Consider the following 13481-nt stretch of genomic DNA (forward strand, 5'->3'; position numbering starts at 1 on the left):
TCATTCTTAGCTGCCCTTGGGGTGTTTGTCCTCTCTTAGCTTCTCTGGAGCAAGAGTCTGCTTCCAACAGCCATCTTCAAATTGTCTCTCATCTACAGCTACTCTCTGGGCTTCTGTGCATTCTTCCAAGTGTCCCTCTTGGCTGTAGCAAGCTCGCTCCTTCTGTCTGAGTTTATATAGTGCTCCAGTAATTTAATTCAGACCTACCCTAAATGGGTGGGGTAAAACCTCCATGGAAATTATCCCACCAAAGGTCTTGTCCACAGCTGATTGAATCACATGTCCATGGAAACACCCAAAGGATTCCAAAATCTAATCAACACTAATATGTCTGCCCACACAGGATTGCATAAAAGATAATGGCATTTTGGGGGACATAATACATTCAAACCAGCACAGTAGTCTATTGGGCCTCCAGGCTGCATCTATTCAGACAGTTTTATCTAATTAAGTGTTATGCCTTTCTACTTTTTATTCTAGGCCATGGCCACCACATTTGAAATTAACAAAACACACACCGAATCCATCAAATGTTTTGGACATCTACAGCCACAAATTGAAGTCCAAGGTTTTTTAATACTTGAATTAATCAGAAACAATGCGCATTATATTGATCAAATATGCTATGTAAAAATATTAAACTCCAACTATTTGTAAGTTTAAAAACCCATTACTGCAATTTTGAATTAAAATGTACCCTCGCTATTGGTTAAAAAGTTAAGTCTGAAGACTCTGTCCAATCTATTTCACATCACTGACTGACCAGTTTCATTCCTTTATCTTCAAACTCTCTATTCCTGGAGGCGTTCTTAATCTATAACCTCCTTCCACCATTAAGACTCCTATAACCACCTGCTATAGTCTTCAACTCACCGTCACATTTTGAGATAGCAGTCTATACTTTCAGGGTTTACTCTTCCCTTACCATTCTCTGGCTTGTCTATTGCAGTCTGATTTATATCTCCACAAAACCCACTGTAACTGAGTTAGGAAAACACCTACCCCCTCACTACATGTCCAGTGGGCAATTTTAGCCTTCATTTTACCCAGTTTCTCTGCTGTGCTGGACAAAGTTGGCCACTTCCCCTTTCCTGAGCTTCTTAAATACTGATTCTCTTCTTCTCAGTCTCCTTTAGTAGCTTTTCTTCTGTACTATTCCTAAAACATTCATTGTTTTTAGGTTTCCATTTACCCTCTTCATCTTCTCACCCTTTATGCTATTCCCAATTGGTCTCTTCAAATATGACTTATCATCTATGTATATGCTTCTGACTTTCAAATTTTTATCATCAATTCTCACTTTTCTACTGAATTCCAAATTTACTTTCAAGTACTTATTAGACCTATCCTTTAATCACTTCAAAAATCCAAAACCAAACCCAGATCCATTATATTCTCACATCCACCATCCACTAACAAGCCCATTCTAAATGCTCTGCTCCCTTACCTCCCAACATCCACATCTAATTGGTTGATAAGGATCATTGATTTTTATCTGCTAAATATCTACAAATCTCTTCAATGCTTTCCAGTACCTCAACATTATCAGCACCTGTTCATCTATTCTCGGATCATTGCAACAACTTCTAATTTGCCTTGGCCTTCCATGGCTTGTTCTTGCTTTCAAGATAAAATCCAAACTATCTGACATAACAGAGATATTTCACTATCTAGCCAAATACATCTCTCCATTCTCTTCTCCAGCCACAGGCTTAACCCAGTCAGTGTTTATTTTGTGGTAAGAAATTTAATATTACTCCTCAGAGATATGCCATTTTTTCTAGGAAACCTCCCCTGCTCGTCCCTTGTGACAAAGTTAGCCATCTCTTCCTCTCAGCTCCCTTAGCTCTGTATGTATTCTTCTGTTATATCACATTTGACAATCTGCTGTGTTACGTTATTTCCATGACCATTTCCCTGCTTGGGTTTGGGGTTGGGGAAAAATGTTTTATTCTTATTTGCATCTCCAGTACCTAGCAAAGCTGAAGTTAACAGTAGTTGTCCAATATTTTTTGATAATAAAATATATAGTTGAATGAAGGCATGAATTAATAAAACATATGAGATTAATTGATGGTCTGCAGTCTAAAATTCTATGATATTCTTTTAAGAGAATTTTGGTTATGTAATTTGTCCAGATAACTACAAATTTGAAAGCCAACCCCGAAATAAGGACTATATTCCAAATTACCTTGAAATTTCAATATTCTAAGCACCACCAACTTGCTTTTTCATTAATACTGACCTTGAACTTTATAGAAATAGTCTACTGGATAAGAACCATAGTTACACACCAGGGATAAATGATATAGATGAAATGATAGCTTCTTAAACAGTTACTAGAAGTAAAAGTAGGCAAAAACTTATATACATATAAAAGTGAATTGCCAATATATTTCAAGAGACTTTAACAAGTTCTTGCCTGATTATCCAGTGATTTTATTTCTTGGAATCTATCCTAAGAAAATAATCAGAGGTGCATCAAAATATTTAGTTACAAGATGCTTGACAAATGTTATTGTATCTACAAATCTGCCAGGGTGGAGGGTGGTAAGTAAATACAGATGATGCATTCATAAGATAAAATGTTATAAATAGTCACTTAAATTAATATTTTAAAGAGGAGTAAGTAATAAAACAAATGACCAGAAGATAGAGATCTATAAAATTACCTAAAGTATGCTCCCACATCTGTGTAGTAAAATATATATTTTACATAATATTGGAAGTATATACATTAAAAATAAAGACTGGAGGGAAATATACCAAATACATATAATGATTTATTCTTCTTGCAAAGACAACCATGAGTGGTCCTTAATCATATATTAATTTTATAATCAGAAAAATAGCCAAAAATTGTTTGCACAGGGTCTTTTTTTATGTGCCTGCCAACTTTCCTATGATTTCATCTCAGAAACTTTGTCCCTGTTTATAGACCCACTGAAAGGTCAGCACACCACGTGACCCTAAGCAGTAAATTACCCTATATCTGTCCTGCATATTGGGTGGCTAGCTACCTACTCCCTGATAAAATTATAGGAGATTGACGAATAACATATTTCACTTGGCATTTTAAAAACAGAATACTGACGGCTTTAAAAAGTTATCACTTTGAACCAAAGTAGGAGTATTGTAACAAAGAGACAGGCAAAGGGAAGCAAGAGTGAGAAGGAATCTACTGCTATAATATTCAAGAGCACAAAGAAACAAAAGCAATGATTTGTAAGAGAGAACATGAAGACTGTGCAAGAGTTTGGGGCCGGGCCATCACTCCGCTCCTGAGAGAGACGGGGTCTGGGTTTGTTTCTGAAAGTTTCCTGTTTCTACGAGTCTCAGCTATGCAGTGATCTCTGTACCCAATCCCCATGAAACACACATCTCATCATAATAAATTCCCTTTTCCTCCTTAACTGAGATCACCAGATTGTGTCCTTGTTTCTTGCGACCATTGTAACCCTAATTAAAATGATGCTTTGTCAGTTCAGATAGGTATGTTATGCAGCTACTGATCATTAAAAGATTGAATAAATCCTTGTTTTTTTCTATAATTTTACTGATTATGATTTCTCTCATCAGCTATGACTTTTGCTTTTCCTTACAGCACATATGATATTTTACCTTAAAATATTACCATTTCCATCCCATCACCCCCAGGAGAGGGGCCATCCATTCCTCACTGCCCTCCATTCTCTCATTTATGTGTTCAGTGAACAAATACTTGATGAGCGTCTATTTTTCTCCAGGGCCAGGCACAGTACTAGGCTCTGGGTATATAGACCTGTCCCTGCTTTTGTGGGACTTATAATCCAGTGCAGGGAAGTAAACTCTCAACAAGAACATTGGATGAAAATTAAGTTCAACATCTCTCATTTATTTAGTTGGGGAATTTAGATATTCTTTAAATGCTTCAAAACTAATTCCATCCTATCTTATATAAAATGAATTACTGAGAAGAAATTCTGGACTCAACTGGGTCTTTATGACTTTTGAACAAAGTGTTTTGCCCTCTCATTTTCCTTTTTGTCACAGCTAAAGAATTTCCATTCTGCTGTTCTTGAGAACGAGGGAAGCATAGCATAGGAAGCTTCATTAACTATTATTTGGATGCTGCGTGCAAAGAATTTGAAAAACTCACTCACAGGGCAAGTCACAAATTCTTGCTGCCTGCAGTAGTTCCCCATGAATACATCGTGAGATGTAGATAACCTAAGATTGTTCATTTAATTTGTTTAATTTAGCTTTGTGATGAGCGGTACTAAAAATTTATCACTCAAGCCTCATACAAATTTAGGAAACAGAGTTGATAAATAAAAACACAGTTCTTATCACTAGGGGACTAGTTAAATATTGTGGCACATTTGTATTATGTTCTCTTAAGAAACAATTTAAAAGAATAAATTAGAGCTATATATTGCGATGTAAAAGATGTTTATGTTTATATGTATATGTTTTATAGATAATATACGTATTTGTATAAAGAAAGAAAAAGAAAACTATGCATTTGCACGTGTGCAATAAACATTGTAAATTGCCTGCTTAGCCATTTACAGTGTATCTTCCTTTCTTCTTAACAGAATCCAAATTGTGTTCAGGAATTCATACTTCTTCCATGCATCCCATGTGTCTCCAATGAAAGGTGGTCCCCCTCAAGGCTCTCCAAATCCATTTTCCTTGCCAGTGATTGGTCCAGCAATGTGACCCAATACAGGCCTATGTGCAATGAAAAGAGGTTTGATGAGAGACTTCTAGGAAGAAGAACCCCCCTCCCCCATTCTAGGACAGTTTCAGGAAGCAACTTTCTCTTTCTCAGGATGCTCTACGTGGATATAAGGGCCAGCAATGCTTTAGCCATCCTACTAATAGCTCAAAAAGGAATCACAAGGAAACACAGCCAGGGCACTGGATTATGTGAACCTTGAAGCAGACTTTTATCCAGACTTCCAGTAAGCTGAGCCAACACATGTCCTTAGTGCATAAGCAGCTTTTTATACATTCAACTTGGGGCATCCAAAATCAGCCTGAGATTTTGCATGTTGGTTTATGTGTGTGGGTGCATTAATTCATTGAAAAAAGAGATTGGAAGACAAAGCATGATTGCAAAAGAAGGAAAGCCTCCATTTTTATTTTATATACTGCTTCATGAATGCATGATAGATGTTTATTTGCCTTTGTGTTTAAAACATAAAATGAAATGGAAATTATAAGAGTAGAAATTATTTTTTTCAATAGTATGCTCTTTTGCTGTTCACTCAGAAAATCACACTACCGTCTCCTAATTTCTAGAAAAATCTACCAGAGAGTACACTAATGAGTATTTCAAGTTTCAAAAGATGGTAGCATGATGTGTTGGAAAGGAGATGATAGCCAGTGTTAGGTGACTTGGATTTCTCTCCTGTTTCTGTCACTAATTTAGGTATCTGACCTTAGGTATAGCATAGAAACATCCTGGACCTTTTTTCTATCAACTATAGATTGAGAAGAATGAGACTGCACTTCTATTTTTAAGTCTTCTCTTATCCTTTGGTTCTAACTTATACCAACAGTGTAGATAAAGGCAAATAAAACAACCAATGATTTGGCAATGCATATTTCCAATGATTCCAGAATTGCTCTATCTTGTGGCAGCTGAAGAAGGATAAGAGAAAGCACATAGAAACACCTTTGCTTCATTAATTCATTTATCCTCAGGTTAATGTATTGCAGTGATCATTAAAATAAGGACTGTGCAAAAGGAATTGGAATATTTTATTTGTAATTCATTTTTCTTTAGTCATGTGTTGTATTTTTATCTTTATAATGAGGTTTTCCTTCATCATTTTGCAAATGTATTCACTTCATTCCTAAGCACTGACCTATTTTCTCTCTCTTTCTCTCTTTTTCCTCTTCTATTCCAATATTCTTGAATAAGAGAGAGAGTAAGCCTTTGGATTGGCCAAATTAACCCTTTGGTAATCGATAAATTTGCTCCATTACTTTCTTATCTTGCTCTTGTTTGGAACAAGTCTATACCAAAAATTATTTTATTAACAAAAATATTAACATATTCTGATTTTGCTTTCTCCTCTGTCATTCATTCATTTGCAAATAATTGTATTTATAGCTTATTAATTGTAGAAATACTTTCTGACCATCATGTCATTAAGTACTCTGTTGGCTATTTATTCTTAATGTATACATGAATAATTGGGGCTAGTGAGTTGTTCCAGGATGATATTTTATAACACACAAATGTCAGTTCAATATCTTTTTCTTAGGAAGAGAATTCTTGAACAATGGTCCCAGAGAAATAACATCTCTAATGTACTTACGATGAAGTGAAATTCTTAAGATACCAAATATCTTTTACTAATTATTACTGAATTATACAGCCAGTCAGCCCAAGATTTTATAATAAAATGAGATTCACTCAATACTCTGGTTCTTCTTTCCTCCTTTTTGGCCTTATGTTTCCTAAATCATCATTTAGTTAATTTCCTGGCAGATAAATTGTGATGTTAAATATGTCCAGGCATCTGCAAATACGGTTAAAATATGTTTCAGGTAGGAAAACATAACAGTTTATAATATGCCTGTGTTCACAATCAACACTTGCCTCCCATAGTCGAGGTATTGCCAGGGAAGAGAGTTGAGAGGAGCAGAATATCATATCTGGACTTCAGCAAAGACCTCAGAATATGCACAACTCTCCCAATGCAGCAGTGAGAAAGATTGATGAGAAGACACCATGGACATAGGGAAATGGTCCCTTGTCCTTTCCTGTGGGTGGGGCACAATCTGGCTTCCAGAGAAAACACCCAGAGCAGAAGAGAACTGCACCCCATCTGAACAGCAAGCCTCCCATGTCCTCAAGTGTCCACGATGGCTCCCAGTTGCCAATGACACACAAGATTCATGTAAAAATCCTTCTGTTCCACCAAGAAGCTGGGTCTTGTCATTATTGCAGTGACTGGCATGGGTTGAAGGAGGCTTATGCTTTCTGAGTCTTCTCAATTGTTTTTGAGACACTGTTAAGTGTTTATTGAGGCAAACAGCAGGTCACCAGCAGTATTATTGTGAATTGTGAATATCTGGGGGAATCGTAACTTTCTAAAGTGTATCACCCTCAGCAAGCTGAGGCTTCAGTCTAGTTGAGGTCATTCCTGTGCAAATTGGCCAGATTTCTATCTTTTGGCTGTCATGACTACTAGAAGCCAATAGCTGTGCAGTCAGGCTTCTCAGGGACTGTTCTGTGTGCTACTCTATTTCCTAAGCCAGTGAAAAAAGACATCTGACTTTTGTGAGTGGAAGCTAAAGGAAAGGCCTGGTGCTAGACTCTGCTAAATGGAAATTCCATTCCACCGGAAGCCAGTTCTCAGCACTGCCCAAGTCATCCATGAGCATGACTATGTCAATCAAAGGTCACCTACAAGACTCCTCAAAATACAGATTCTCAATCTTTGTTTGCTTTCTTGGTTTTGATGGGTGACAGTGGGGGTAGACTTTTCAACACCATGTTCTGTGTGGAGGAAATTCTTAAATAGTAATGTTATGTGCAATGCTAATTCTTTTGAAAGGTTAAAAAAAAAAACAACCTGAATGTGCCTTATATAACATAATCTATTTATACTCTGTCACTAAGGAGAGTCAGCTGCGTTTATGTTCGGTGTGAGCAGAACAGTTCATTTGCACCTTCTCATCCCGTTGGTGACTATGGTTTTACCCAATTGACTGACAGCACTGGGTTAGATAATGAGAATTTTTTCAGTTGCATTAAAATGTTTGGAACTGAAAATCTCTTAAAAATAGATAACATAAGAATTCATGAGCAGAGAAATTTTAACACCAGAATTTCTGTATTTTCCTCTAGTACTATTTATAATATTAAGTTCCATCAAAGGATATTATGCATGACAATAGACAGCATCAAATTGGATGCTTTCAAGACTCTTTTAGTATATCTAGCACTGGTAGTGACTAGTGACAACCACATGAGTGTTTTTCACCAATAGTCTATAATGGATTATAAAGTAAATATTTCAGTTGTGACCACAAAAGAAAATTCAGGGTGGAGGGGCAGATTCTGGATTACCCTATGTTTGAAATGAACATTTGACTGACTGTGACTCCAGAAGACTAAAATATGACTCTTTCATTTATGTGTGGAAACCACCACAATACCTCAAATGCTAATGTTTTTAATAGTCCTTTTTTATCTTGGCCTCTTTTTAATTCTTGCATCTGCTTGTATCAGGTATTTGGTGTTTAGTGTGTACTTTCTTCTGGTTTGATTTTCCTCATAATAGAGAGCTTATTGTGTGCTGCTGCATCATTTGAGGAACTTCACATGCTACATTTCAACATTCACAACAACCTCAATGCAATAGGGACTATTGTTACATCCATTCACAGGTGGGGAAACTGAGGCTTGGCAGTTTAAATAACTTGTCTAAAGTGATGTAGCCAGTAAGTGATGGAGAGAGGATTTGAATCCCAGCTGGCTCACTTCACTTTTCACATTCTTGCTCTCCTTTCTCCTTCCTTCATTTTCCTGCTGCTACCTCCCTCCCTACAATCATGTCACAGCAAGGCCCAGTGACTTTGGGAACAGAACCAAGAAAAGCCAATGTCTACACAATAGAAGCTATTGACAGGATAAAAAAAGTTATTTTAGAATTAGATTTTATTCCAGTGCTTCCCTCTTTCGCAACTCTTTCTTAATTCACATAAATTCTACATGGAAAACATGGTTTTCCTCCACCTAGTCGAAAAGACAATGGAAAACCTAACACACTGAAGGGCACTTTGAGGAGACTTGCCTTCTTAGTCAAACATTTATTACGCAAAGGAACACTCTTTGAAGATTCGCTGTTAAATCCCTTGAGCCCTTTGTGGTACTATTTCATATCTCACTAATGGGCTTCAGTTTAATTCAGTATTATTTACTCTTCACTTATTTTATAACAGTAAAAGGACGCCATTTGTAACCTCACAAATTACACCCGTTTGTGTTTGTATTGTGTGGGCGTTTTTGGTAAACCTTACAAAGTAAGGTGTAATGGAAAATGGCCTTCAAGTCAAGAAACTGAAGCAAAGAAGAAAGTACTTTGAAGAATGGAAACATAAACAAATGCAGTATATATCAGTAGAATGTACTTCATAGCCATACATTTTCTAGATATTAAATTATACTTATTTAAAACTCTTCAAATTAATAACTTAGGGATGGCAGATGATTCACTATATTTTTTTATCATGAAATGGCATGGAGTTGATATTTCCTATTATATTCATTTTTCTTCAAACATGGTACTATTTCCATTTCTCTCATAATACATTGTTCCATCTCCATCAATCTAAGAAAGCAAATTAGACATGAACTAAATACTACCAAATGATTTAAATCAGATTTAAACATAGCTCAGAGATTTTTATAAGACTAAAATAGTATATTTTCTAAAATCAAATATATTCACATTTTTAAAACAGTCTGAGAAATGACAGACTTGTAAAGTGCAAAATCAAAAAGCTGGTGCTCGACTTTCTGATCATTCCATAGCTCATGCAGTCTTAGTCCTTTATAGTACAAACATGATTTTAACTGCATTGAGCCCAATAAAGAAATGATATGAAAAGGCGTGTGAAGAGTCAGGATATAAAGTCATTTGCATAAATTTGCATCACTTACTCAGCCAGCAAAAATTTCAGTTACCAGCCAAATTTAGTTTAACAGACGAGAGCATTTTGATTCAGCCTCCAATTTCTGACTATGGTGTTTGCATAGGAAGCCCCTGTATCAGTTACTCTTATAAGTACTTTTACTTTTCTTTCTGCACATGTCACAATTTAATGCATTTTGTGGGGGGAAAGTATTTCTTATGCCTATTTTATTATGCTAATCTAAAGTGTTCCACAAAGGCAAAAAACACTGTCCAGTTTACCCCCGTATTTCCTGTTCTGTGCCGAGATGTTCGATGTTTTTTAAATGAACAAATGAACACATGACAAGTTCCGTCAAGCTTGTCAGGAGAAACAAAAAGTAGATCACTCAACTGGCCTAATTTTAGTCCTTTTCATTCCAATGCTGTGCTGGTTTCTTGACAAGTCTGTTTCATTCTGATGACTGGAAATAACATGGCTGAGAGTAATTGAACCAAGTAAGGGAATTAGAGCTACTGACTCACTGGATAAAATGCCATTTTGGTTCAGAAAAAATTTCATAATGATTACACAGTGTTTAAGTTTGGCAAATTAATATTGGATTTGCATTTTAATGGCTCCATTAAAATGTTTTGAACTACGATAAGGTGTGGGATTCAGTAAATGAGGATGGTGTTGCTCAGTATTTAGTTAACAATGCAGAGTACATTCCCTGGTGATAACCTACATTTCAGAATGTTTCTTAGAGCAAACTTATATAAAGATATGTGTTCAAATTCATCATTCTGAGTCTTCACGCCTATCCCTCTTGGAGTAAGATACTGTCAAAATAACGTAGGAGGCAGAATTGGAGAACTCTTTGTGCACATGGAGTTATTTCTGCCTAATTCGCTCATATGTTACATGAAGACAAAGATGAGCTCAATGAGATGTAGGATTCCTTTTAAGTTTAAAATTCTGCAAAAATCTGTGCACACTATACTCATATTTCTGGAAAGTACACATCTACTTGAAGGTATATCAGACAATGATAATACCTACATCTTCAAAATTTTAAATGCATGTTAACTTCCAGAAACAAACAATATAGCACATTGTGCACTTTTTAGAAATGTTTAGAAAACATTCCATATATCCTGGAAGTTAGATTTATTCCATTTAGCTATACAGCTTATTTCTCTCCAAGCTGTTTTGTTAACCAAATTAGTTCCTGAGATTTATAGAATCAGAGCAATATCTCTGTGTGAATTTCTAATGTCCAATTTCATTTAGAATCCTTGAGCTAAACCTTACAATTGTCTCACTGTGCAATTTCTACTCCCTACCCCAACCCCACACCCCATCTAAACAGAGACCTGTTTGTGTGTCTCTTCCTTTGGAAATGCACAAAGATAATCAATTATGTTTGAATGATGTGTTCAATTAATATAAATGTTCCTCATTTCATTTGTTTTACTGTTTCCTCTAAAGCCAACTTCTTGGAGCTGTGCAGAGGGGCCAATTTCCTGAGTTCTTTCTCTTCCTTTCCTGCCAGCAAATGTCTTTTATAATTCAAAAATGCAAATGCATTACTGTGCTTGCTTGCTTTTGAGCATTCTGCCATTTTTTTCAAACTGTGCCCAAACTCAACCATAAATGTATGCTTCAGCATATATGAATCTCAGGAGCCTCCCGCACCATCCCATGTCACCACCACCCTACCGTGATCTCACTTCTGAACACAGAGCATGTGAAAGACATGTGACACTCACTCGGTAAGTAATCATGCCCTCCTTGTGACATTTCTGCTACTGTATATTTAACACTATATAGTTATATAATTTGTCAGCATATCCATACCCAGATGCCTCAATTAAATTACAAACTCTTTCAGGCAGATACCATATCTGTCCTGCAGAATGCATTGTAAACAAAGAAAATGCATGCTGATGGATTGTTTAATTGACTGACTATATCCATTTAGCTATGAAGAAAATCAAGCAGCATGAATAATGGAAAGTTAAAAACTTCTTCCTCTCATCAGATTTTCTTGAGTATATTAGTATCTGGGAAGCAAACCTGAGTATTCTCAATATAGTGGCCACAGGCTTGTTTATTTTTGTCTGAAAAGCCACAAAAGATAAGGTATGAAATAGCAGTGAATGGAAAAATATCCTTTATTTCTTTAATTGACAGGTAGTCCGAATCTTTCCAGTCCAAACGTTCTTACATCTAAGTAGTAAGATAGGATGCCAGTTCCCAAAATGGAGCCCAAAAAAGTGAATACATATGACTCCAATAATGGCCCCAAGGGTCAAAATTGAGAACTAACATAAACCTTAAACTTGTTTAATATAACAAGTTTCTTTCTTGTAGGAATTCACAGAAATGTAATATCCTCTTGTCCATTGTGAACTTCCAAAGTGGTGAGACAGAGGTCACACCACACCATATTTCCCAAATTTGTATAAGCACAGATTTTTTTTTTTAAGTATCTTACAAGATCTGTATTCCATGGTGGTCACTTGACCATCATTTGCTCCATGGTGGAAACTATGAGGTAGAAATTCCAGGTACATCTTACATAATTCATAGTTTAGACACGGATTACCAAATGCAGTAAGCACATTTCTTCCTTTCTTTCTTTTTTGTCCTCAACAGTCCAATAGTAACTTGAGTCTGACTGTTTTGTGATGTGTTTTCCAGTGTAGAGCAGAACCTTCAAGCTGCTTCTTTCCTGTATGGCTATTCCCCCACCCCCTAACCCCACTGTATTAATGAGGTTTATATCCTATGATACTATGGAATTGCTTTTCCAAAGCCCATCTCATTTAACCAATTGGCTTTTAAGAGTCTGTATCATTCTGTATTCTTCTACTACGATATCATGATGTTCTCCACACATTGTGTAAGCATGTCCACTTGTATTGGATAGAAAAGGCTGAAGATCTGTATTAGAGGCCAGCCCCACAATTGTTAGCTCTATGATCTAAGTTACTTTCCTCTTTAAGTCTAAGTTTTATCCTCTGTACATTGTTGAATAAAGACCAAAAAAGTGCACGAAAGTTCTTAGCAATTCATAAAATACTTTTTGCATGCGAGGCATTACCTTTATTTCAGCTTATAATTAATTTTCTTTATTTCTTTTTCTTTTATTTAAAGAGCAATTGTTAATAGAAGTTAAGCCTGAGGAATGAAACTGGAGGTAGTACAGAGTTAATGCGAAACTTCTACATTATACTTCTCTGTGCTCTTCAAAGCATTATTTTTTTTCTAAAATTCTTTTATTCCCCAAAGTATATAATGAAGTTATATCTCAAACCAAGTGCAGTGACAATATCGCTTTATTTCAACTGGCTTGAGCCTGAAACCATAACTTAAACAAATGTGCAAGGGCAGGACTAAATATCGATCAAAATGTTAATAGCCTATTCAATTGTTTACTACTCAAGACTGAAAAGAGCGAGCCAGGGCCATATCCAAAGGGACAGCACAAATGCTTTGCCAAGGCATCGTTCTCATCCTTGAACATCTTTGATGGGGGAAGGCAGTGGCCTGTCTATTTTCTTTTATGGACTTGACAAACCCATTAATCACAGCTTTTGTTTGTACTCTGAGAACACCATTTTTTAAAGGAAACTCTCTCATGTTCCTTACATTCAGTTGCTGATCAGTTAGAGCCTTCTTCACGTTTTAATAAAAATCTAACAAAACATCCATTAGCAATCATCTTCATTATAATCTGGTGATGACTTTTAGTAACTCCTTCCGAGGCTTATGGAGCACTCAGGGACATCAAGATGTTGTGATAAGTTGTGTTAAGTATACTAACCAAACCCAAAGAATGCCCAATTTGGCTCCTG

Source organism: Choloepus didactylus, chromosome 11 (assembly GCF_015220235.1).
Source record: "Choloepus didactylus isolate mChoDid1 chromosome 11, mChoDid1.pri, whole genome shotgun sequence".
Lineage (NCBI taxonomy): Eukaryota > Metazoa > Chordata > Mammalia > Pilosa > Megalonychidae > Choloepus > Choloepus didactylus.